Genomic DNA, 6,131 nt, shown 5'->3' on the forward strand with positions numbered 1-6,131 from the left:
AGGTTGGGCAGCCTGGATCATTGCAAACTAATTTGCCAGAATTTTACGTAATTATGACATAACATTGAAGGTTGTACAATGTAACAAGAATATTTAGACTTAGGGATGCTACCCGTTAGATAAAATACTGAACAGTTCCGTATTTCACTGAAATAATAAACTTTTTGTTTTCTCAATGATAGTTTCCGGATTCTACCATATTAATGACCAAAGGCTCGTATTTCTGTGTGTTATTATGTTATAATAAAGCCTATGATTTGATATTTGATAGAGGAGGCTCGTAAGCATTCATTCAAACAGCACTTTCTTGTGTTTTGCCAGCAGCTCTTCGCAAGCACAGCGCTGTTTATGACTTCAAGCCTATCAGCCTAATGGCTGGTGTAACCGATATGAAATGGCTAGCTAGTTAGCGGGGTGCACGTTAATAGCGTTTCAAACGTCACTCGCTCTGAGACTTGGAGTAGTTATTCCCCTTGCTCTGCAAGAGCGCGGCTTTTGTGGAGTGATGGGTAACGCTGCTTCGAGTGTCGCTGTTGTCGATGTGTTCCTGGTTTGAGCCAGGGTAGGGGCAAGGAGAGGGACGGAAGCTATACTGTTACACTGGCAATACTAAAGTGCCTATAAAAACATCCAATAGTCAAAGGTATATGAAATACAAATGGTATAGAGAGAAATAGTCCTATAAAAACTATATTAACTACAACCTAACACCTCTTACCTTGGAATATTGAAGGTCTCATGTTAAAAGGAACCACCAACTTTCATATGTTCTCATGTTCTGAGCAAGGAACTCAAACATGGCACATATTTTTTACATGGCACATATTGCACTTTAACTTCTCCAACACTTTGTTTTTGCATTATTTAAACCAAATTGAAAATGTTTCATTATTTATTTGAGGCTAAATTTATTTTAATTGATGTATTATATTAAGTTAAAATAAATGTTAATTCAGTATTGTTGTAATTGTCATTATTACAAATAAATAAATCAAAATCGGCCAATTAATAGGTATCTGCTTTTTTTTGGCCCTCCAATAATCGGTATCGGCGTTGAAAAATCATAATCAGTCGACCTCTAGTTGTGATTGGCCTGAACTTCAACCCAGCCAGGCAGTCAGCAGAGGATTGCCTAATGTGTGTTAGATTCTCACCTTGGGGGACACGGCTCGGGGTTGCAGATGCGACCCATTACTGGAGGGAGGCTAGAGGGGTCACAGAGAGAATCGTCAACCTCCTCTCCTCCTCTCTCCCGGCTCACACACCTGACCACTGCTGTCTGTCTCCCTGGGGGAGAGGGGGAACAGAGTTAGAGAGAGAGAGAGGAGGAGGGGGGCAGGCTAAGAGAGAGAGAGAGAGAGAGAGAGAGAGAGGGTGGGTGGTTTAGGTGGAGAATGACAAGGTGGAGTGCAAGGAGACCAAAAACAGAGAACAACAGAGAGGGGAGCTGAGAGAGGGAGAGCTGAGAGAGGGGAGTTGAGAGAGGGAGAGTTGAGAGAGGGAGAGCTGAGAGAGGGAGAGTTGAGAGAGGGAGAGTTGAGAGAGGGAGAGCTGAGAGAGGGAGAGCTGAGAGAGGGAGAGTTGAGAGAGGGAGAGCTGAGAGAGGGAGAGCTGAGAGAGGGAGAGCTGAGAAAGGGAGAGTTGAGAGAGGGCGAGCTGAGAGAGGGCGAGCTGAGAGAGGGAGAGCTGAGAGAGGGAGAGCTGAGAGAGGGAGAGCTGAGAGAGGGAGAGCTGAGAGAGGGCGAGCTGAGAGAGGGAGAGTTGAGAGAGGGCGAGCTGAGAGAGGGCGAGCTGAGAGAGGGCGAGCTGAGAGAGGGAGAGTTGAGAGAGGGCGAGCTGAGAGAGGGAGAGCTGAGAGAGGGAGAGCTGAGAGAGGGCGAGCTGAGAGAGGGCGAGCTGAGAGAGGGCGAGCTGAGAGAGGGAGAGATGAGAGAGGGAGAGCTGAGAGAGGGTGAGCTGAGAGAGGGCGAGCTGAGAGAGGGAGAGTTGAGAGAGGGCGAGCTGAGAGAGGGAGAGCTGAGAGAGGGAGAGCTGAGAGAGGGAGAGCTGAGAGAGGGCGAGCTGAGAGAGGGCGAGCTGAGAGAGGGAGAGCTGAGAAAGGGCGAGCTGAGAGAGGGCGAGATGAGAGAGGGAGAGCTGAGAGAGGGCGAGCTGAGAGAGGGCGAGCTGAGAGAGGGAGAGCTGAGAGTGAGATAGTGGGGTTAGAGAAACAAAGAGGTCACACATCGATACTGAGATAGAAACAAAGCATCTACTGCAGGGGTTTGACTACTTGTTCTTCTTCTAAATGAATACCATTTTTGTTTTGGGGGAAACTAACTCAATATACTTTAAAATGACTGAAACCAAATCCAAACTGTGTAGAAATGATAATGGACCTATATTCATATAGTTTCTTGACTGTTTAGCTCGCTAATAATCACTAGACAGTCTGGCAGCACTGAAAATTCCCTGATGGATAGAGGACTATGTTTTGCAAAATTTTATGGCATGGAAATATAAGCAATTTTCACTGTGGCCTTCTGAACTCCATTAAAGAACAAATGTGGCCCCCGGGAGGAAATGAGTTCGACACCCCTGACCTCCTGTATACGACTATGAGAATCCCATCCTGTATAAAATAAATATGAAACTTTAATAAGAAAGCCATCTCACAGGGTAATAGTGAAGGAGTTATTTGAGTAATTACCAGATGTATCATGTAGACAAGAATGTTGCATGTTTGGGATAATGCTAGAGTACAACCCTTTTTAGTCGTTTTTGAAATTTTAGGATTATACCTAGGGTAATGTTTAGGATAATGTTTGTTTAAATGTTTGGGAATATGTTTTGTATGACCTTTTGGGATAATGTGGCAGTATTATTTCAGATAATGTTTGGGAAAATATGTGTCACGGTCGTCCTCCTCTTCATCTGAAGAGGAGAGGCGAGAAGGATCGGAGGACCAAAATGCAGCGTGATATGTGTTCATGTTGAATGTTTAATTAAAGAAAGAACTGAACACTGAAACACTACACAAAAACAGTAAACAAAATAACAACTGTGAAGCTAATGCGAGGTGCGCTGAAACAAGCCATCAACATAGACAATCACCCACAAACAAACAGTGCAACCCAGGCTACCTAAGTATGATTCTCAATCAGAGACAACTAATGACACCTGCCTCTGATTGAGAACCATACTAGGCCGAAACATAGAAATACCCAAATCATAGAAAAACAAACATAGACTGCCCACCCAACTCACGCCCTGACCATACTAAATAAATACAAAACAAAGGAAATAAAGTTCAGAAGGTGACAATATGTTTGGTATGATGGTTGGGATAACAATGTTACAATTTTAGGGACAACGTTTAGGTTTCGTTGAAGCACCGGTGCAGCTCACCTGTAGCACAGGAGGCCGAGCAGCCACTAAAGCCCCTGTAGTCCCAGTGGTGGGGCTCCTCCCCCTGGGTGTGAGGGCCTTGAGGATCCTGGAGGTCAGGAGAGAAGCCTGGGCCTAGAGTACAGGCTCCCCCATCGCAGGGCCTCTCCAGCTGGGGCCGCTCTTCACCGCACTCCTCCTCGGGCAGGTCCACCTCCGTCTGGGTGAAGGAGAGGAGGACACGACACTTCAGCTCCCGTGTCTGTTTGCCGAGCCCACAGGTGACGCTGCAGGGAGACCACGACCCTGGGATTAACCTGGAGAGTACACACAGAGAGGAAGACTCAGTGAATGGAGTTAGGTAACACTGAGATGAACACGGATGACATTGTATATGTCAGTTTTTGACCGTCAAAAGTAAAATGCATCTCTACTTTTTTCATAAGAATTAAGTGGTTTCATACAACAATTTTAAAAAACTGACATTTGTATGTTTTTTTTCTTCAAAAGAACCTTCAAAGAACCTCCTGCATACAGTGCCTTTGGAAAGTATTCAGACCCCTTGACTTATTCCACATTTTGTTAGGTTACAGACAAATTCTAAAATGTATTAAATCGTTATCTTCCCTCATCAATCTACACATAATAGCCTATAATGACCAAGCAAAAACAGGTTTGTAGAAATGTTTGCTAATTTATAAAAATAAAAACAGTAATATCACATTTACATAAGTATTCAGACCCTTTACTCAGTACCTTCTTGAAAACCTTTAGACAGCAATTAAAGCCTCACATCTTCTTGGGTGACGCTACAAGCTTGGCACACCTGGATTTGGGGAGTTTCCCATTCTTCTCTGCAGATCCTCTCAACCTCTGTCAGGCAGGATGGGGGGGGACTTTGCTGCACAACTATTTACAGGACTTGTCCCGAAGCAACTCCTGCGTTGTCTTGGCTGTGTGCTGAGGGTCGTTGTCCTGTTGGAAGGCGAACGTTCACCTTATTCTGAGGTCCTGAGCGCTCTGGAGCAGGTGTTCATCAAGGATCTCTCTGTACTTGGCTCTGTTAATCTTTGCCTCGATTCTGACTAGTCTCCCAGTCCCTGCCGCTGAAAAACACCCACACAGCATGATGCTGACACCACCATGCTTCCTCCATACATGACGCTTGGCATTCAGGCCAAAGAGTATCTTGGTTTCATCAGAAACAGAGAATCTTGTTTCTCATGGTCTGAGAGTTTTTAGTTGCCTTTAGGCAAACTTCAAGTGGGTTGTCATGTGCCTTTTACTGAGGAGTGGCTTCCGTTGGGCCACTCTACCATAAAGGCCTGATTGGTGGGGTACTGCAGAGATGTTTGTCCTTCTGGAAGGTCCTCCCATCTCCACAGAGTAACTCTAGAGCTCTGTCAGTGTGACCATCGGGTTCTTGGTCAGCTCCCTGACCAAGGCCCTTCTCCCGAATGCTCAGTTTGGCCGGGAGGCCAGCTGTAGGAAGAATGATGGAGGTCACTGTGTTCTTGGGGACCTTCAAAGCTGTAGAAATGTTTTGTTAACCTTCCCCGGATCTGTGCCTCGACACAATCCTGTCTCAGAGCTCTAGGGACAATTCCTTCAACCTCATAGCTTGGTTTTTGCACTGACATGCACTGTCAACTGTGGGACCTTATATAGACAGGTGTCTGCCTTTCCAAATCATGTCCAATTAATCTAATCTACCACAGGTGGACTCCAATCAAGTTGTAGAAACATCTCAAGGATGATCAGTGGAAACAGGATGCACCTGAACAACATTTTGAGTCTTATAGCAAAGGGTCTGAATACTTATGTAAATAAGGTATTTCTGTTTTGTTTTATTTGTAATACATGTACAAACATTTCTAAATACCTGTTTTCACTTTGTCGTTATGGGGTATTGTGTGTAGATTACTGAGGATGTTTTTTATGCAATCCATTTTAGAATGAGGCTGTAACGTAGCAAGATGCAGAAAAATGAAAGGGGTCTGAATACTTTCCAAAGGCACCGTATGGTTCTAACTAGAACCCTCTATGAAGGGTTCTACCAATAACCATCTTATAATCTAAAGGTTCTTCCTAGAACCGTCTGTGAAGGGTTCTAAATAAAATCAAATGTATTTATATAGCCCTTCTTACATCAGCTGATATCTCAAAGTGCTGTACAGAAACCCAGTTTAAAACCCCAAACAGCAAACAATGAAGGTGTAGAAGTTCTCTACCGAGAACCTTTTTATCTTTGGGGGGGTTCTTCCTATAACCCTCCATGAACACTTCCACTAACCTTATTAGACTTTAAAATGTAATTAGTTTTGACAATACATTGCATGTATCATAAGGCCTTTATGTGAGGGCCTAGTTATACCCTAGCACAGTGGTGTTAGGAACATCCTGGTTTACAGGCCACATCAGGCCTGCAAGTCACATTAAACTGGCAATATATTAGAATCCAGCCAGAGTTAAAAGATCCTGCAACCTGCATTCAGAATGATTGCCAGGGTTGGGAAGATTGAATACTGAGACTAACTCAATCATCTAAACAGGAACAACCATCTCAGTAACAGATGCAATAAATCCAATTACTAACATATTGGATTCGTTTCGAAAACTGTATGTTATTTATTTTTGTGTAGCATAAAAGGAATCAACCAAGCAATGCGCATGCAAAAACATAGATATTACAGTAAAACAAACAATTCCGAAAATCTCGCTGCAATAGAGCATGCTGGGAAATAGTATATATGGTTCTATGTAGA

The sequence above is a fragment of the Oncorhynchus gorbuscha genome, linkage group LG05 (genome assembly GCF_021184085.1).
Source record: "Oncorhynchus gorbuscha isolate QuinsamMale2020 ecotype Even-year linkage group LG05, OgorEven_v1.0, whole genome shotgun sequence".
NCBI classification, from domain to species: domain Eukaryota; kingdom Metazoa; phylum Chordata; class Actinopteri; order Salmoniformes; family Salmonidae; genus Oncorhynchus; species Oncorhynchus gorbuscha.